Here is a 21,514-nt window from a genome sequence, read left to right as displayed (position 1 = left end):
CCAAACTGCTTGCTGGTTCAGGGCCCTCAAATGACACCCAGAGCTTTATATCCCAGCCCTGCCTTCTGGAGTCATGTCTCAAACTGCAGAGCAGTGGCTATAGAAGAGTCCTAGGGAGTCACAGTGATGTAGGCCCTGCAGGAAAATTCAAATTCACTCTGAAAGCTCCTACTGTCTTTTTTCTTTCTCTGGAACATTTGGCTGCAGGTTTTTGGGGCTAAAGAGGGGAATAGATGCTATTGGACCTTACCATTGGCATTGCAGTATTGGACACATGGGCACAGGATTCAGGTTGGGGGGCAACATGCCTGCTAGGACAAAGCAAGTGATGCAAATAGGTGAACTGGGCCAGGTGTAAGGCCATAGAGAATGATGGGAAATGAGGAAAATTAGGAAGCCCTGCTCCATCCAAAGGGAGCAGGCACCACTCAGCTCCCACAGATTCTTGCCACAAGGGCATGTTGGTCCAGGGTGGCCAGATCCTCTCATTTTTCTTCAAATGAATTTAGAAGTCAGAATTTGTATGTGAAGTCTTCCAATATTAAACATGGAACATGAATTTAAAAATCTTTTTAAAACTTTTTACCAAATGAAGCACAAGGCCCACAGGTATCCAGGTGGTGACCTCTCTTCTACTGACATCCTGTGCTCCAACTTATCATCCATATCTCCATGTTTGCTACTGCATAAAGTCACAGAATCTACCTCTTATACTTTCCAGCATTTGGGTCACTGGTAAATTTGCAGGTGAAGTAAGGTAGCAGAAAGATTTTGGGAGTCAGAAACAAAAGTGAGCTTTGAATCTCAGCTCCCCTATTTCCTAGCTATGTAGTCTTCACTGAGCTTTACTTTCCACATCTGTAAACCAGGGACAATAATTGTAGTAGACACTGTTAGTTGCATGCAAACAACCATCCCTACCCCCATGCCTTGATCCTTTCATGGTAATAGGAAATAATTTTGTTCAGGCATTGGAGGAGCAGCAGTGAGCTCAAGGGGATGAATTGTGCTCAGTTTAAGTCATTGTGGGGACCGTATTCCACTTTGCCAATGATTTGCCTAGGGACAGCCATGAGACCCGGCTTGGAGAATGAGTTGGGAAAGGAAGTCTGCTGAGGAGGTTCCTGAGATATATTTTCCTCTCAATAAAAGAGAAAGTCCAAATGAAGAAGAGTCCCCTTTCTGCCATCACCCTGACCTTCCTGTCTGGGATGCTGCAAGGTGAGACTGTGATGCTTAAAAGCTGTGGCAGCCATTTTGTGACGGTGAGAGAAAGGTCAAAAGAATCACAGAGTTGCTGAGCCAGAGTGCTGGCCGTGTGGAGCTTCTTCTGAACATTTTGTTGAGAAATGTTAGTGTCTCTATTGTTGAAACCACTTTTCCCAAACCTGCACATGCACCAGAATCATCTGGAGGGCTTGTTCAAACACAAATTGTTGCCCTCACTCCCCAGGTTTCTTATTCAGTAGGTCTAGGGTGGAGCCCAAGAATGTGCATTTCTGACAAGTTCCTGGGGGATGCAGATGATTCCAGTGAACCACATTTATTTTGTTTTTTTTTTTTTTTTGAGACAGTCTCACTCTGTCACCCAGGCTGAGTGTAGTGATATGATCACAGCTTACTGCAGCCTCGATCTCCTAGACTCAAGTGATCCTTCTGCCTCAGCCTCCTGAGTAGTTGGGACTATAGGCACACACCACCACACTCGGCTAATTTTCATTTTTTTATTTCTTTTGTAGAGATAAGGTCTTGCTGTATTGCCCAGGCTGGCCTCAAACTTCTGGATGCAAGCTATCCTCCTGTCTCGGCCTCCTAAAGTGCTGTGATTATAGGTGTAAGCTACCATGCCTGGCGTGAACTATGTTTTGAGAGACATTTTTTAAGCCACTGTTAGCCAGATGTCCTATTAGTTGCTGCTGAACACCTCCTGACTGATGTAACGACACTTACCTGAGAGAGGCATGGTGGACGTGAATGGAGATATCATATGTATCAAGCAAAAGCATAGTGTTTATTTGCATAGACTTTAGCTTCTTTCTGCCTCTCGTTTTCATCTGAAGGTACTGTTGTCCATTCAACTGTCATCTAGCTTGAACCAACAGTGAAATGAACCTAGAGAGCTGCTCTCTCTCTCCCCCACCAAAAAAAAAAAAATCCATGATGCCAATCATAAAGACAACGAAGTTTCCACAATGTAACTTCTAGAAGAAGATCTCACGTCCAGCATGTCTGGGAAATCTCAATGAAAAGCACATTATGGGACTGGCTTCCACCCTTAGTACAAGATGTCAGTTTACACCATTGGTAAATTTAATCTGTTGAGACACAGCTCTGATTTTACAATGTAAGGGCTTGTGATCAAGAATTCAATGTGTGAAATTTCCCTATATAGCTCTCTTCAGAAGCCTCCCATGGGCTTGTCTCGTAGACTAGACACCTACCTGGTCATGCTCAGAAACCAGCACAAACTATTTACCGCCATCTCCCATCCCAGCCAGAGCCTTTGTAAAGCTTCCTGTTCTAGACCTGCCTCTGGGACTCTTGGCCTGCTGTGCCCCTGTGATCATGCTCTTTCTTGTCTTTTTTCCTTTTCACAGATGTCTCCACTCCTACTGCCTAGGAAGCCTGTTCCTATTCACTGAGCCCTCAGCAGTCTCTTTTTTCAGGCTATGCTGGTCTTTTCTGCCCAAGGTCAAGGGCCTTAAGGGGAGGCATTGTGGATCAGTAGGAAGAGTCTGGCAAAACTACCCTTAAGAGGACCCCAACCCTGCCCCCAGTTCAGCTCTGGTCCTCTCTGGGTCGAGTCAGCAGGTCAAAGGGGTATGCTCAGGAACCTTCTACAGCAGCCAGCCTCTTTAGCTCTAATGTGCAGATCATCACCTGGCGATCTCGCTAAAATGCTAATTTTGTCTAGGTGGGGGCCTGAGATTCTACAGGTGCCACAGCTCCTACTTGACGACAGATGACACTCACAGTAGCAAAGTTTTAGACCTGCACTGCCAAACAAGGCAGCCACTCACCCAAGTGGCTACTGAGTGTCCAAAATGTGGCCAGCCCAATTGAGATGTGCTGTCAATGCAGAATACATACTGGATTTAAAAGATTTAGTACAAAATAATCTGTTGTTGTCAGGGGCTGAGAGGAATGGGGAGTGACTGCTCACAGGTACACAGCTTCATTTGGAGATGATGAAATGGTTCTGAAATTAGGTAGTGATGATAGTTGTACAACTTTGTGAATATACTAAAATCCATTGCATTGTGTACTGTTAATGGTGAATTTTATGGTTTTTTGTTTGTTTTTGTTTTTCAGACAGAGTCTCACTCTGTCGCACAGGCTGGAGTGGAGTGCGATCTTGGCTCACTGCAGCCTCTGCCTCCTGGGTTCAAGCGATTATCTTGCTTCAGTCTCCTGAGTACCTGGGATTACAGGTGTGCACCACCATGCCCAGCTAACTTTTTTTTTTTTTTTGAGACAGAGTTTCGCTCTTGTTGCCCAGGCTGGAGTGGAATGGTGCGATCTCCGCTCACTGCAACCTCCGCCTCCCGGTTTCAAGCAATTCTCATGTCTCAGCCTCTTGAGTAGCTGGGATTACAGGCATGCGCCACCACTGCCAGCTAATTTTGTATTTTTAGTAGACACGGGGTTTCTCCATGTTGGTCAGGCTAGTCTCGAACTCCCAACCTCAGGTGATCTGCCCACCTCAACCTCCCAAAGTGCTGGGATTACAGGCTTGAGCCACCGCGCCCAGCCATGAATTTTTGTAGTTTTAGCAGAGACGGGGTTTTGCCATGTTGGCTAGGCTGGTCTTAAACTCCTGGTTTCAAGCGATCTACCCGCCTCAGCCTCCCAAAGTGTGGGATTAAAGGTGTGAACCACTGCCCCTGGCCTAAAATTGGTTTTTAAAAAAGAAAAAAAAATTAGTGCAAAATAGGGTGTAACATTTCTATCACTGATTACATGTTGGAATAATATTTTGGATACATTGGGTTAGATAAGATATACTGCTAAAATTAATTTCACATGCTTTTTTTTTTCTTTTTGAGACACACGCAGTCTCCCTCTGTCACCCAGGCTGGAGTGCAGTGGCGCCATCTCGGTTCACTGCAATCTCCACCTTCCAGGTTCAAGCAATTCTCGTGCCTCAGCCTCTCAAGTAGCTGGGACTAGAGGCGTGTGCCACCACGCCCAGCTAATTTTTTGTATTTTGATAGAGATGGGGTTTCACTGTGTTTCCCAGGCTGGTCTCAAACTCTCGAGCTTGGGCAATCTGCCCAACCTCGGCCTCCCAAATTGCTAGGATTACAGGCATGAGCCACTGCACCCAGCACTTTTTTTATTAAAAAAAAAAAAAATGTGAGCTATTAGTATACAGTTGACCCTTGAACAACACAGGGTGTCAGTTGAACTGCATGGGTCCACTTACCCATGAATTTTCTTCTGCCTTTGCCACCCCTGAGACAGCAAGATCAGCTCCTCTTCTTCCTCCCCCTCCTCAGCCTACTCAACCTGAAGACAACAAGGATGGAGACCTTTATGCTGATCCACTTCCACTTAATGAATAGTAAATATTTTTCTCTTCTTTATGATTTTTTAATAACATTTTCTTTTCTCTAGCTTGCTTTATTGTAGGAATACAGTGTATAATACCTATAACATACAAAATATATGTTTATTGGTAAGGCTTCTGGTCAACAGCAGGCTATTAGTAGTTTGTTTTTGTTTTTGTTTTTGTTTGTTTGTGAGACAGGGTTTTGCTCTGTCACCCAGGCTGGAGTGCAGTGGCGTGATCACAGCTCACTGTAGCCTCAGCCTCCCAGGCTCAAGTGATCCTTCCTCCTCAGCCTCCCAAATAGCTGGAACTACAGGCTGCACTATCACACCCAGATAATTTTTCTTTATTTTTTTTTTTTGTAGAGACAGGATCTCACTAGGTTGCTAGGTCTGGTCTCAAACTCCTGGGCTCAAGCAATCCTCCTGCTTCAGCTTAGTAGATAGGTTTTAAGGAAGTCAAGTTATAAGCTGGTTTGACTGTGATCGGGGGGTACTGCACTAACCTCTGTGTTATTCAAAGATTAACTATATTTTAAATTACACATGTGGCTTGCATTTACGACTCACATTATGTTTCTATTAGATACCAATGTTGTAGATCATGGTCTACGCACACATTGGGGACTAGAATGCCTTGCCCAAACAGCTATGAGCTTATTTCCAGAAACTGCACGGACTCCTTCCCCAGGTCTGTCCTCCCAAAGGCTGAGCAAGCCGCCCATGCGCAAACCTTGAAGCCCGTTGGTGGCCAAGGGTAGCTGTTGGTCGGAGGGGAAATAGACAATGGAGTTTGGCTATGAGGCCGGGGCACCCTCAGGTGTTTTTGCCTGCACAAGGCCCATCTCAGTACAGATACAGACCAAGGCGGGGAGAGAAGTGGGGCAGGAGTCGGGCCTGGGGCTGGGGATTGGCTTTCCAACGTCACCACCTGTAGGCACAAAATGCTGAGGCATCTGAGATTTCTAAATTCAGTCTTGGCCTTCCAGATTGTTAGGCAGATATATTTGTCAAGGTATGCAGCTAGAACATATTTTATTTAACAGTTCATTAGCTTGATTTATAACTTTTAATATTTAGACGTATAACATGTGGGTCTCTGTTTGTACTCTTGCCCTGGGCAAGTAAAGTAATTACCATACAGGTTTATAAGGGCCGAGATACAGGATGTACGTGGTGCAGTGGGAGGCTAAAGGAGGGACATGCTCTGCCTGGGACGGAGTGGCCTCTGAATAACAATGAAATCTAGGGGAAAGGGTCATGGCTTGGGACCACGACTACAGTGAAAAGAAGTCAAACCTATTTTTCTTTTCCTTGGCAGAAGGCAGGAGGAATACCTGGGCATCTGGCTGCTGGGCTGGGGACCCTGGTGAGCCAGCCAGTCTTACCCCCCTGCACTGCCTCACATTTGCAGCCATGGGGCACCTGCTTGTGCCCCATCTGTCTGGTTCTTCAGAGTAAAAAGAAGATGGATTCAATGCTGAGGGGGCCCAGAGTCTCATCTGGGCCTTTTAAGAGCCCTAGTTCTTTTACACTTCCCAAAGGCAGTACCATGCACAAGATGATACGACATCCTGGGGAAGACTTTGGGATAGACCTCGGTGTGGGACTGCTTGGGATTGAACTTCAGGTCCCTTTCTCTGGGTCTCAGTTTACCCATCAGTAAAATGGATTTGAAAATAATAGTACCATAAGAGAGTTCTTAGGAGATGAGCTGAGATAATATTTGTAAAGAACGCAAAGCACTGTATACACCCCAGTCCTTACTAATTTTATTGACAGATGGAATGCTGTGGGGTAGAAGGTAAGGAACCTGGCTTAAAGACCACACCAGGTTTCAGGACCGAGGTTTCAACCGTGTTCTCCTCTCCAAAGCTTGTGTTCTTTCCCGCTCTCACATGTGAGCATTTCTCAGCCACAAAGATAAATTCATCTTCTCTTGCGTGTGAGGTGTATTCATTGAGCTGGAGAGAGAAGACTAAAAATAACATTAGGTGTAAATTTTATCCAGTGAGAAGGGCTGTGCCTTGGTTGGGCTGGGCATGAAAGGAAAGGCTTAGCTCTCCATTTTCTCCTTGATTTTCAACCAAAGGCCTTTGGCCTGAAAACACACCCGAGCCTGTGATGAGTTTTGGAAACCACAATTGTGATGACAGGGCAGGAGACCTTGCCAAGGCTCTCCGAGACTTGACCCTGCCATCCCCGCTACAGAACTCCCCTCCTGCCCTCTCCTTCTCCTCAGAGTGCTAGAAGGAGCCAAGCGGGTGCTCTTCTCAAGACCTCATGTGCATGCAAAGACCCAGATCTTCCCAACGCTAGCCACTGCTCAAATGTCACAACCAGAGAGTCTCCCCGACCACCCTACCTCAAGCCTCTTCTACCTCCCCACCCCAACCCACTCTCCAGCATGGTGCCCCCTTTTTAAGTCTCATAGCCCTTAGAGCAATCTGAAATTATCTTGTTCATTTCTGCGTCAATCTGTTTCTTGCATCCTGCCCCTTTAGCGTGGGAGCTGGAAGACAGCAGACCCGGTGTGTCGCTCACTGCTATGTCTCCAGAGCCTCCAACGTGCCTGATGCCTATGAGTCCTCAAAATTTTTTAGTAAATAAATGTATGCATGGAGGAATGAATGAACGAATAAATGAAACCTCAGTTTTGGTCCCGACTGTGCCACCAAATTGCTTTACCTCTGGGTCGCATTCTTCTCAATTATGAAATGAGAGGGCTGCATTCGATTAGGAAATTTTTAGCGGTACTTTGTGGGTAACACTGAAGGGTTTAAGCAGGAGCGTCATGTGGTCACATTTGTAGTGAAGACAAAAAGAAAATGACCCTGGGACCCAGTAGAAAGTGGATTGAAGGTGCCTATTCTGGAGTCCAGGGAGTGGCCAGGAGCTGTGACAGACATACAGGCCAGAGACAAGTGAGTCACCCAGGTTTATCAGGAGACAGCAGATAAAGCTCACAAACCCTCTCTCAAGTGACAAACTGCTACCAGGAACCCAAGCAGATTCTGGAGTTCTATATGGGGTGGTTGAAGCCTCTCTGTCTCTATCTCTTCCCCACACACATATAAACACTGGCCATCCCCTCCCCTGCTTCATTGTCACCTGGGGCTTACCATATGATGACAGGTAAATCAGGTGATTGTGACAGATTACAAGAATATTTAATATTGATGAATCTTCTTCCTAGTGACTACTTATATATCATTGACCCTTTTCCATGTGGAGCTTACAGTAGTACCTATAATATTATGTATGTACAGTAACACAATACAATACAATAGTAAACTAGAAAGCTATACATAGAGAACAAATCAGGATTAGGGAAAGATAGATTTAATAGATCAGGACCAGGAAGGAAGTTAGGACATAAACAAGCAGACAAAGGATTCTAGGCGTTTATCAAAGTTGGCCACATATTTAGATTGAGCTTCCCAGTGGCCAGAACAAAAAGGAAAACATGATGATGCTTGAGAATATGAAAAAAAATATGATGCTACATTATTTGTGCCATATAAGGAAAAAGTATACTAATGTCTCAGGAGTAAAACTTTCTTTTTTTTTTTTTTTTGAGACGTAGTCTCGCTCTCTCACTCAGGCTGGAGTGCAGTGGCGTGATCTCAGCTCACTGCAACATCTGCCTCCTGGGTTCAAGCAATTCTCTGCCTCATCCTCCTGAGTAGCTGGGATTACAGGTGCCCACCACCATGCCCGGCTAATTTTTGTATTTTTAGTAGAGATGGGATTTCACCATCTTGGCCAGGCTGGTCTTGAACTCCTGACCTTGTGATCCACCCGCCTCAGCCTCCCAAAGTGCTGGGATTACAGGCGTGAGCCACTGTGCCCTGCCCAGAAGTAAAAATTTCTTTTGCACCTGAATTGGAAATGACTTACATTTTTTTAACATGAGATAATCCTATTTATTTTTAAAAACATAAGTATACATAGACAGAAAATTTTGAGGAAATACACCAAATCATTGATTATAACTATTTAGGTAGTAGGATGAGAATGTTAGTGACATATTACTTTCTCAGTGACCTTATGAATTTTCTAAATTTTCTGCAATACATGGTTATTGAATTTTTTTTTTTTTTTTTGTATTTTATATATTCAGGCTGGAGTGCAATGGCATGATCAGTGCTCACTGCAGCCTTGAACTCCTGGGCTCAAGCAATCGTCCTTCTTTAGCTTACCAAATAGCTGGGACTACGGACACATGTCATCATGCCTGGCTAAGTTGATTTTTTTTTTTTTTTTTTTTTTTTGTAGATTCTTGCTATGTTGACCAGGTCTTGAGCTTCTGGCTTCAAGTGATCCTCCTGCCTCAGCCTCCCAAAGTGCTGGGATTACAGATGTGAGCCACTGTGCCTGGCCCGGATGTTGAATATATAATCAGAAAACTACAATGAGTTTTTTCCAATTTTTAAATTTGTGGTAAATATACATAACATAAAATTTTACTACCTTAACTGTGTTTAATATATACAGTTTAGTGCCATTAAATATATTCATAGTATTGTGCAACCATCACCACCATCCATGTCCATAATTCTTTTCATTGCGTAAAACTAAAACTATGTACCCATTAAACTAGAACTCCCCATTTCCACCTCCCTCCAGCCGCTGACAACCACCATTCTGCTTTCTGTCTCTGTGATTTCTGGTACCTCTAAGTACCTCATCATGGGTTTTTATACAGGGAGAAATAAGTGATGTCATGTGCATTTTCCAATTTAAAAAAATAGAAATCAGTGGTAACAAAGACTTTCCTGAGACTGGGTAATTTATAAAGAAAAAGAGGTTTCATGGACTCACAGTTCCAGGTGGCTGGGAAGGCCTCACAATCATGGCGGAAGGCAGGTCTGAGAATGAGAGGCAAGTGAAAGCAGAAACCCCTTATAAAACCAACAGATCTCATGAGACTTATTCACTACCACAAGAACTGTATGGGGGTAACTGCCCCCATGATTCAATGATCTCCCACTGATTCCCTCCCACAACACATGGGAATTATGGGAGCTACAGTGCAAGATCAGATTTGGGTGGGGACACAGCCAAACCCTATCAGTGGTGTTAGCAATCATTTTATAGGAGGAGTAATTTTTTTTATTAAGAAAGGGAGACAGGGCTGGGTGCAGTGGCTCACACCTGTAATCCCAGCACTTTGGGAGGCCGAGGTGGGTGGATCACGAGGTCAGGAGATCGAGACCATCCTGGCTAACACAGTGAAACCCTGTCTCTACTAAAAATACAAAAAAAATTAGCCAGGCGTGGTGGCGGGCACCTGTAGTCCCAGCTACTCGGGAGGCTGAGGCAGGAGAATGGTGTGAACCCGGGAGGCAGAGCTTGCAGTAAGCCGAGATTGCGCCACTGCACCCCAGTCTGGGTGACAGAGAAAGACTCTGTCTCAAAAAAAAAAAAAAAGAAATGGAGACAAAAAGTGGAAGGACTGAGCTACTTATGTATCAGCAACATGTGTCTGAATTTTGGGGTATAAATTAATTAAGCCAATAATCATGAGTTTAAAATCAACTCTTCCTCTCAGTAGAACAGTGAATAAAAATAGCTACAATTTACTGAGTCTTTAGGAGGATATGTGCCAGGCACTTGACTAAGCATGGACAGAAATGAGCGCAGCCCTCCTCCAGCCCTGAGAGGTAGGGTTCTTGTCCCATTGAGAGATGGGTTTAGCCAGCTCCTGTGCTGTGTTGGAGTTACACAGCTCTTCACACTGGTCCTTCTGATCCCAGATTCCTGGCCCAGTGCACAATGGGACTCTTCCTCTCTTGGGACAGCCTGCTAAGTGTGCTGAGGATATGGGTAATGGTGGCAAAGCCCGTTGTGTTTCATACCAAACCAAAAAGGAGGAATCTTGCAGGAGGTTCCATCCCAGGATAAATGCAAAAAAATGTCCAGATCAATTTCAGGAGGAGAAACTGAGCAGTCCACCAAGATGTAGCAGATTACTACAGTTAGGGGGCATATATGCCTTACCTGGCTTGTAGGAGAGAGGACAATCTCGCTGATGAGCCCTGAGTAGCCAGGCTGTTCAGCAGGTCCCCCCAGCCCCTGTTTTTTGTTTTTGGTTTGTCTACATGGCACCACAACACTGACCTCACTGGAAGACGTAGTGAAAAGTGTTGTTGTTGGGAGAAAACAGCCACAGGGTGCTCTGTGTCTTCGTTCACACTTCATTGTAAGCATGGGTTCTGGAGTTAGAAAGCATTGAATTCAGGTTCTGACACTTTTCTCACTAGATTCCTGTGGCAAGCTACTAACCCCCTCTAATAATAATAGTGCTGACCTCATAGGAGTATTGTGAGGGTAAAGTGAGATGCTGGTTGTCAGGGGTTTTGCCCCATGTCTGGCACACAGCAAGTGCTTAAAAGGTGAGAGTTATAATTATTCACTAGCTTAGATTACAGGCCATCCCTCAACCAGCCAGGCTGGCCAGGCGATGTCATGCTCTGATTGGGTAGCCCTGGGTCACAGTTGCATTCTGAAAAGATGATACTGTTGCATGGACTAGGTATTGCAGGAAGGCAAGGGTGTGGACAGTGACTAGGAGATATTGCAGGTATTCAAACAAGAGATGATGTGGCTTGAAAGAGGGGAGCGACTGTGGTGCCAGAGGTGAGGGCCAGGCATTCTGCTTCTGGAAAGCTGTAGGGAGTAAGTCATGAATTCTCTTTCGGTGCCCCAGTAGCTCTGCTTCTTCTTCTCCATGGGAACAGGGAAGGAGGAAAACACTAAGTATCAAAGGTAGAGGAACACATACCATCAGGCTAGCTTTCCTGTACCAGATCAGGCCACCAACATTGCCCTTCTTGGCATCTTGGATTTCTAAGAAAATGCAACCCCACGGAGGGAGGGCATATTGTTAAGCCAGAAATAGGCTCAAGAGCACACTGTCAGCCATGCGAACCACACACCACAACCAGCCCTTTATTCATGGGGTGCTGGGAACTATCTTCCTCAAGCCTCTACAACCCATCCTTGATTGCAAGCAAGTCCCTGGGTTTCAAAACAGGAAGTAGCCCAACTTGAGTTGCTCTTCTTCCTGGCAGCTTCCCTTCCCGGCAGTTCCTCCTCCAGACACAGAAAGAGGCAGATGTTTTGCAAAGAGCAAGACGACACTCTTCATGGAGCTCTGGGGCAGGAGACAAGATGTACAATGGCACAGGACAGGGGACCCGAGTAGAGGACAGCATGGCAGGGCTGAGGCATGGCCCAGCAATTCCGTACGAGGCACACCTGGAATTGATAAAGCAAGTATCATACAAGATGGAGAGGGACGTGTCTCATTTGACAGGCTTTGAGTTAGAACAGCCAGGATTCACATCTCAGTCTGACTCCAAAGGCCCAGACTTTCTTAGTCAACCACCTGATTGTTTTCACCTGCATAATACCTCATGACTCCAGCTGATATTTTTCCCACTGGGTTGGATGAACCAGTGGGAGAGCAATCAGAGACCACTGGCATCCATTGCCAGGAGAAAAGAATGGCCTTGTAGCTGTCTATACACTTATATGCATGTACTTTGCATATTGCAGAACGTAATGAAAATGTTAGGGCTTATCACTATGAGCAGTTCTACCGTTTATCATACTGATTCCTCTCTAAATTAGGACAGTCTAATTTCCTTGCAGTCAGAAAGCACCTCTATCAGTTTCATCTTGTTCATCCAAAGGATGGTACCCCATCAGTATCTCACACATGGCAGTTCATTGTATATTGCTTTAAATGGAAATGAATTGAATTATGCGTTTTATCTGTGCTCCACAGTTCTTCAGAATTTAAATGATTGCCTCATCGATGTTAAAGAGCTTTTCAGAAGCGAACATTTTCTCTAAACTCTGAAGGGGGTTGCTAAACATTAGTTTCAAGGAGTGTAAGGCCATGATATTGGGTCTCAATACACAAGGGCACGTTTCTCAGAAGGAGACTAAGACACGCATGACGGTGCTGTGTCCAAGACACTCATTGTGCCTCCCAGTTTGACTTTGACAAGAGTCTGACCAACACCCAAAGCCCTCCTCAGCTTAAACTAAGGCTTGTCTTGCCAGAAACCAAAGTTCCCAGCCATTAATCAATGTCTATTCCCTACCAGGCTGAGAATAGACTCCTTGCTTGTAAAGACATTCAAGGAAGCTGCCAGTGGCTTCTGGTAATCACCAGTGTGAGTGGGAAAGACACAAACTATCAGCGGGTTGGGGGAGAAATGGAACATGAGGGGCTACTGTTTTTGGCTTCATGAAAAGCAGGGTGTAATTTTTCAGAAAAAAATAAAATAGTGAAACACGAAGAACATAAGAAGGTCAGTGTCACTTCCTAGTTCACCCTGAGTTAGACTTCAAACAGTGAGTCCTTGTTTTCCGTCTTTTCTGTGGGGCAAGATGTGATTGCAACTGAAGTACATTGATTAACCCAAAATAACTTTCCCTCAATTTGCTGGATGCCTAGGAATACTCCGGAGACCCTGCTTTTGTTTTGAGTTAGCCATTTGGGAGCTTGGCACCGATCCCCGTGTAGCGATTCAAACTGAGTGAACCAGAAAAATGTCAGGAACTACACAAGGACATATAGTACAGTTTAATTAGTTTAGAGAGAGGGTGGGTCCCCCCCTTCTCCCTAAACATCACTCAAGCAAATTGTTTTTTTTATGGTCTTGTTAAAATAATTTCATGGTTGCAGTTTTGTTCTCATACTAACTAAGCAGGACCGCGTGGGTTATTAAAAATGGTAGTCAGCCTGGAGAAGGTGGGTGCATTCTGTTTGCTTTTAAAAAACATAGGAGTTTAATCACCTGGCTTGTGCAATGACATATTAAAGAATGTCAGCGCAAGGCTGAAGCTCCTATTAATAATAGTCGTTAGCTAGGAAATTCTTCTGCTGACTTTAATCGGGAATTTTCCATAGTAACCAAGGCTGCCCACGGGTAGCCAGGCAGTACGGATTTTCATTCCATCACGCACATTTTTCTGTCCATTGTGATACAGAGAACATTACTTACTGGAACATGTGAGCAGAGCTATGCTCTCTGGGAGTGGAAATCTTTTACTGCTCCTCTTTCTTGGAACAGTTCCTCAAAAAGATTGGAGAACTGTCGTCTTTCAAGGAAGACGAGCCACCTGTTTCAAAATACAGGCCTGTGCAGTTAATTCCAGGCTTCTGCATCTTTCTGGCGTTTCTCTCTCTTCTGACATAAATCTTGTAGTCGTGACAAAGATGAGAAATCAGGGCAACCCTTCTACCTTTTGTGGGAACCAGATTCTGATTGCACAGAGACATCATTCCCCGGCTGAAGAAACTTCCATGGCTCCCCATGGCCCATGCGATAAAGTTTGGACTTTTTTAGCCTGATGTTCAAGGCTGTTCATAATCTGGCCACAAACAGTTTCTGGCTTTCTCGTCCCACCAGGATAGACCTTAGTCACACTAAGCAGCTTTTTGGGGCTTCCTTAACGTAGGCCCTTCTCTTCACCTTGGAACATCATTCTCCATGTCTGTTGGACAAAATCCTTCTCACCTTTTGAGGCAAAGCTCAAACGGCATCTCCTATAGGGAGTCTTCCTTAAAGTCTGTGCAGTAGGGACATTGAAGCTGCCTCAACGGCGCCTTGTGTAGCTACTCCTGGCTATGGCATTTAGAGATGGTATGTGCGTTTCTGTGTGTGAGTGTGTAACATAAAACTACTTTTTATGACATCTACCCTTCAGAGAAGATGGTGACTCCCCAGAGTATTGCTGCTCTAAATGAGGTTGACCGCATCAGCTTCCTCTGGGAGTATATTCGAAATGCACAATCTCAGGCCTCACCCCAGATCTACTGAATCAGAATCTGCATTTCATCAGATCCCCAGGTGAATCCTTTGTGCATTCAAGCTTGAGAAGCACAGGTCTACAGGGCCCAAACATCATGAGGGTCTTGAATTCCTCCACAGTACATGGCTGCATAGCAAAATCAGCAAGAAATGCTTTCAATAGCACATATACTTAGGCCTTCCTTGATTCAGTAGGTCTGGGGTAAGCCCTGTGCATGTTTGTATTTTTAAAGACCACAGGTGATCAAGGTGCACAGCCAAGATAGAGAACCACTGGCTGAGCCCAGTGATCCCTAAACTTGAGTGTTATATTAGAAATCACCCAGAAGGCTTGTTAATATAGATTGCTGGGCCCCATCTCTGAGTTTCTGAACCATCAGGTCTGAGGTGGGCCTTAGAATTTGCATTTCTAACAAGCTTCTAACAAGATGCTTATGTTGCTGATGTGGGGACCATGCTGCAAGCCATTGTCTTAACACATAGGTAGGACATATTTTTTGGATGTGTAAGTGGAAGAGATGATTAGAAAGAAAATTTCGATTCAAAAAAGTCTAGTGTTGTAGTTATCAATCGCTGCATAATGAACCATTCCAAAACACAGGGGCTTAAAACAATTCATGTGTTATTTCTCACAATCTTGTGGGTTGCCTGGGCTTAGCTGGTATGGTTCTTTTGTTTCATAAGGGGTAGCTGAGGGCACTAATGGAGCTGCCTTCCACTGGAAGCTTATCTGCAGCCGCAATGCCGAGGGTGGCCTCTGATCTTCAAGGACTCTTTCCATGCTGTCCCCTCCTACCCCTTAGCAGTCTGGCTTAAGCTTCTTTACAGCATGCAGTTGACTTCAAAGTGGGAGAAGGTAGAAGCTGTTGGTCATTTTAAGGCCTAGGCTGGGAAGCCCTAAAATGTCATTTTTGCCACATTCTATTGATATAAACCAAACAAGTCTAAAGGCAACTTTAGATTCAAGGGGAGGGGAGACGGAATTCACCTCTTAATGGGAGGAACAGTAAATAATTTGTAGCTCACTGCATTTAGTTTATTGTAGAGGAAAAAGCAAGGGAGCTAATGAGAAATACCTAAATTCTGCTAATCTGTCATTTGGCCAGATTAGCAATATCTACTGCAGCCATCTGTTGCTCTCTATGCTGAGCCTCAATGGCTGGGAGTTCAGAGGTGGGCATTAGCTTTGCTTGGTCTTCCTGCTCTCCTTGTGATATCTTTTTTCGAGGTGGGGGAGATCCAACCCTGTTTCATCTATTTTGCCAAAGATGGAAGGGGCTTGGGAGAACTGTTTGTGGGTATTAAACAACACTTCACAGAGGGTTCTATAGGGCTCGGAGGCTGAGGTAGTGAAGGTCTCTATAAATAAAACACTGTGATGAATCTCTTTACCCTTGGTCATCAGGTAGACGGTTTTAAAAAAAAGTTTGGGAATGAATGAAAAATGGAATGACAGCAACATAAGACCCTCCCCACTGCCCATTCAACTGGGAGTTTTTATGGTAATGATATTATTATTTAACAACAAATGGCTTTAATAGCTGAACTTTTGGTACAGTCTGCAGAGCCCTTTTCATGGGCATTTTCACATCTACTCTTTTGCAATCACCTGCCAGTGGATACTATTATCCTCATTCTGAAGATGAGGAAACTGAGTTTCTAAAAGTAGAAGTTGCCCAAGGTCATGAGAACTAAATGGTTGCTGAAATTCAAACCCAGGACTCTAGCCACAAGCCTTTTCCATGATTCTATTTCAGGAGATTCCTTCCTGGAAAAAATTTAACTGAACACCCTGCAGTCATCCTAACAGGTCAGGAGGAACAATAGGGTGATCTAGATCGACATGGCTTAAAGTGTCTGCTCAGACCGGTTAGCATCAACATGATGTGAACACTTTTTAGAAATGCTAGATCTTAGGCCCCAACCTAAATCTACTGAATCAGCACTTGTGTCAGGTTTTCAAAGTGATTTGTATGTACCAAAAAGTTCAAAGCACCCATTAAGGGTACAGTTTTGGAGTGGAACAGGCTAGAGTCAGATCCTGCCTTTGTCACTTACTAGCATTTGCATGACTTGGGCAAGTTATTCTCTAAGCTGCACTCTTATTGTCTGTAAAACAGTGATTTTCAAAAGCACCTGACTTCCCAAGGTTATTTAGAACATTCTACACGTTAATTCACGTAAAATGCTCAGCAGACTGCCTGGTTTATAGTAAATGCTCAGTACATGTGAGCTTCTGCTATTATTGTTAAAAATAATAACCTTCTTGATCAGCCAGCCAGATGGCTCATGATTTCTTTCTGTGAAGAGCAAAAGCCTATACACACTCACACACACACACACACACACACACACACGAGTACACACATACACACATGCACACACTGCAAAAGAAAGACAGTGCCTTTGCTTTTGAGTTGGTCTCAGAGCATTGAGGAAGGAAGGGCAGAAGCACAGAAGAACAGACAAGACAGCTTCTCCCTCAGAAGCACCCCGCTGGAGCCCACACTCTCACTAGCTAGATGGGCTGTGTGATGAGATGTCCTAAGGAGGAGGAACAGTTCTGGAGCTTGTTAACTAACTGATGAGTCAGGGGCGACAGCAACTGAAGCATGAAGGTGGAAATACACAAACAAGGCTCAGCATGGCCAGGCCTGCCAGGGCACACTGCCCTCCCTTAGTTCCCCAGCCACTAGCACACAGAGAGGGCGGGAGGTGGGGGACAAGCCCGGGGGTGACAGGGTAGTGTGCAGTCAGGCTCGTCCTACCTGGGCCCTGAGGGGCTGGCTAAGTCAGGATTTATAGGGGAATGCTGGGCTTCAAATTGCTGGGAGCAAAAAAAGGAATTTCAAATCTGGGGACACCTCTCTGAGATGCATGTGCTATGAGTACTATAAGCTAAAGTGGGCTCGGCGTGAGGGGCAAGGTCCTGAGTCAGGATAATAATAAATAATCACAACAGCATTTATCACGTGCTTGGTGTATGTCAGGATTGTCTATGAATGAACTCACTTCATTCTCACAAGCACAGTCCACACGAAGTGGGTGCTATATGCAACAGATGAGAAAACAGAGACATAGAGATGTTAAACTATTTGCCCAACATCACACAGCTAGTAAGTGGCAGAGCCGGGCAGTTTGGTTTTCAGAACTAGCACTCTGAACTATCAAACTAAGTTGAATCACCTGAAATAGAATCATGGAAAAGGTTTGTGGTTTTTGATGGGGGAAGAGATGTGTGGATGGGTCTGTTCGGCTGAGAAAAAAATTGGGATGACTTGTGATCCTGTCTTTTGAGGAGGTGCCCACCCCAGAGGTGAGCTCACCCTAGTTTTGCTTTGTCTCAAGTTTCAGTCCATACGGGGCAGATGCTGACTAAGCACCCATTCTGTGTCATGGAGTGAGCCTGACTCTGAGAGAGTGGTTGAGTGAGGCCCTGCAGTGGCCCTGAGGAGCTCAGGGCCTCCTGGATGCCTGTGGTGAAATGGAGTCAGATAGGTGCAGACCCTGGAGAGGCAGGAGAGGATGCTGGGGTTCCCACTTTCTTCTCAGACAATGAAACCAAGATGGTGGAAGGGTTGGCACCATCCTTCTGTTTGTAATTTCCTCCATGCCTTGTGTCTTTGTGAGTCTTTTCCCCAAGTTCAATTCAGCCATACCATCTCTCACCTTTGCACCTTCTCCCATGTCCCTACATACCTCCTCAAGTCTTCTTGTTTCTGAAGATCACAGATCTGATTCCAAATAAGGAAGATTTGGCCAAATCTCAACTTCTCCAGCATGTAGTTAGAAATGACCCATAGGCCAAGAGAATCCTTTTGTGGGGATTGACTAGGGCCATTTGGTTGTAGAGGCAAATTGCCCTACACAGTGGTAGGAAGAGACTTGGACTCCACTTGGAGGATCTCTGTGCAAATCTCAGCTCTGACACCTATTAGCAGTAGGATTTTGGGTAGTGACTTACCTTCTTTAAACCTGAGCTTCCTTTTCCTATGTAAAATCCTTCACTTACCCCAGTTGCCTTTAAGGGCCCTGCATAATCTAGGCCCCGTTAACCCCTCCAGTCTCATTCCTCACAATTCCTTCATTAGCTAAGATTCGTGGAGCAAATAACAAATGAGCAGCGGCTTAAATCGCAAGGATGTCTGTTGTTTCTGTATTGAGAAGTCTGAGGGGTACACCCTGGCAGCGTGGCTTCAGCAGTAGCTCAGTGTCCGGATATCTGGATGGTCCCTTGGGTCCATGTCTCTCCAGTTCTCTTGGTTTTCCCCTTGTTATCTCAAGATGGCTGCCATGGCTCCAGGCATTGCACCCGCATGGGACAGTGACAAACTCTCTTCATGTACTTCTTTACTTTAACCTGAAGCTCCCCAGGAGACTTCTTCTGATACTTTTTTAGATGAGACCATATTACGTGGCCACTCTAGCTGCAAGGGAAGCTGATGAAGCACACATCTTGCTTTTCTTCTGTAAGGTAAGGCTGGTGAGGGAGAAATGGATTGCAAATGCCTGCTGAGTGGCTGAGCAACGTTGGCTGCTACATCCCTAACCAATATCCTGTCCCTCTATCACACCAATCTGCTCAGTGTTCCCCCAAAACAGCATAGAATTTCAGGCCTCTGTATCATTTTATATGATGGTTTTCTCTGCCTATAATGCCCTTCCTTCCCTTCTTCATCTGGTAAACCCCTACTTAACTTCTAAGGTTCAACTCAGAGATGCCTTTGTTTAATATCACCTACACTCTCAAGTGTGTGTTAGATGGACCTCTGCTCTCTGGACAGAAAGTGTCCCTTTCCCACCTTCTTATCCTATTGTCAAGCATATAACCATATTAAACAGGTGTTCATTAAGTGTTCATTGAATAAATGAAGTTAATAGTCACTACCTTGCAGTCATTATGAAGTTGAAAATGAAATAAGAAATAAGAAATAATATACATTTTAATAATAATTGACATACTATTAATAACTTCAACTAGCATTAACTGTGTACTTAGCTAAGTGTCAGCCACTGGTCTAAACATCTAAAACACCTAACTCATCAGATCCTAACAAAAACCTTATGAAGTAAGCCAATTTGTTGCCGTGAGCTAGGTTTTGCTGAAGTAAATACCAAAGATTTATTTCTCACTCCTGCTTAATATTCTTTGTGAGTTGAGGGGATCTCTCTTCACTGTAATCGCTTGGGAATCCAAGCTGGCCATCCTGTAGTTGCAACACTCAAATCACCTGGCCTGCCTCCTTGGTCAACATGGCAAGGTAGAGAGTGTGGAGAACCCATACCAGCTCTGAATGCTTCTATCTAGAAGTGATGTACACCACTTCCCCTTATATTTCCTGGTCATGGAAAGTCACATAGTCCAAGTTCACAGTCCATGCCCAAGTTCAAAAGATTATGTGTGATGAAAAAGTTGTTGGTGAGCTCTAGTGTATCTACCGCATAGGTGCTCTTATCAGCTTTACTTAACAGATGAAGAAACTGAAGAAGAAAATGAGGGTGAAACCATTTGCCCAAGGTCACATAGCTAGTAAGGGGTTAATGCAGAATTCAAATTTGGCCTTTGTGAATTAGGGCAGAGGTCATCAAACTCTTTCTGTAAATGGTAGGAGAGTGAATATTTTAGGTTTTGCAAGCCATATGATCTCTGTCACAGCTACTCAACTCTACTGTTATAGCACAAAAACAGCCACAGATGATATGTATATGAGCGAGTATGGCTATGTTCCAATAAAACTTTATTTACAGAAGTATGGGGTGGGCCAGGTTTGGCCAGTGGGCCATGGTTTGCTGACGCCTAAGTGAGAGTCCTTGCTCATGACCTCAGGGTTACCTTGAGCTCTGCAAATTGTGAGATAATGAACCAATGTGAGTTCTTACATCCATTTTCCACCAAATATCTGCTACAACATTACCTCCCTAGCTGCTCAGAGTTAAGCGGTTTCACAGACTTTAATGGGTCACTGAGCTTTCATCTAGCCAAGGTTAAGGGTAACCAGCTTCTCTTTGGGGCCTGGTTAATTATTACTGTGCAAGTTTAAAGGGAATGACAGACAGGTAATTTTCTTACTAAAAATGACAACAGGAACCATACCAAGGAGCAAGCAAGCCACTATTAAACTCCCATTAGCTGGTGGGGTCATTTCTAATGGCACATTCACCGATGGGACAATCGTTCTGCTGGCCTATGCTAACCAGCAATTGAAATCAATGGGAGGCTCTGGGCACCAAAGCGGGTGTTTTTCTGGGCCACCTAACCCAGACCTTGTTTTTCCAGCTGACACTCTGCCTGTGTCAGCTAATTCCTGCTTTGGAAAATGCATTCCAGGGCTAATAAGGACTGTAAAGTCACACTATTTTCTCACCATGTTATTAAAACCCAAACGGCTTTGCTTATTCCTAACATGAGCAGGAGATTCTCTGGCTAGCTTAGAAATTGCCCGAATGTCACAGAAGCTGGGGTTTCAATTGGGAAGACAAATCCTGAGGTTTATTTATTGATTTTATTAAATTAAGAATTTTGTTTTTAAATTATTCAAGTGCTGTAATGGCAAAGCAGTGAGTTAGGTGCCATAAGAGAATCACATGAAGACCACGATTGGACTAGAAGGTTGATATGTTTGAACATCTGCAAGGCAGCGTTCACCTGCACCACTTACTTACTTGTGGTGGGAAGCTGGGCAAACCTTTTCACCTTACTGAGCCTCAGTTTCCCCACGTGTGAAATGGCGACAACGAGACCAGCTTCACGGTGTTGTCATTGATGGTGGCAATGTGTAAGTGGCCCTGAGGCCATTCCTGAATTGCAGCTACCATGGAAGCAGGAAGGTCCTAGGTCTGGCCAAGCCAGAAATAGCTGAGAACTGGCTCCGGAAAACTGGCAGAATCAAACCCAAGCTGTGTTCCCCAGTGCTAATTGGGAATTAATCAGGAGAAACAATGACCAGCCAGAACAATTAGGAGAATGAGCTAATGGAACCTGCCCACCCCAAGCTTTGTTCATTCTAGGATGGCAACCAGTCCTCCCCCAGGCTGGTCCACAGCTGCCTCGAGGGAGGAGGGCTGTGTGGGGGCAGAGGCAGAGTGTGCCTCATTTCAGCATGCCTATCTTTATCTCCACCATCAGTTCT

At 44.7% G+C, this 21,514-nt stretch overlaps 1 long non-coding RNA gene across 1 annotated transcript; it reads right to left on the bottom strand.

Moving 5' to 3' along the window:
• Positions 1-6,298: 6,298 nt before the first annotated feature.
• On the bottom strand, positions 6,299-10,840 carry LOC129059302 (uncharacterized). The gene is made up of 3 exons (XR_008525095.2): positions 10,675-10,840; positions 9,376-9,422; positions 6,299-6,529 (listed from the first exon to the last, which is right to left on the bottom strand). It is a non-coding gene; the product is annotated as an uncharacterized LOC129059302 (long non-coding RNA).
• Positions 10,841-21,514: the final 10,674 nt, after the last annotated feature.

Source organism: Pongo abelii, chromosome 4 (assembly GCF_028885655.2).
Source record: "Pongo abelii isolate AG06213 chromosome 4, NHGRI_mPonAbe1-v2.0_pri, whole genome shotgun sequence".
NCBI classification, from domain to species: domain Eukaryota; kingdom Metazoa; phylum Chordata; class Mammalia; order Primates; family Hominidae; genus Pongo; species Pongo abelii.
Note: the sequence above shows the minus strand (reverse complement) of the source record. Positions and strands in the feature narration are given on the sequence as shown.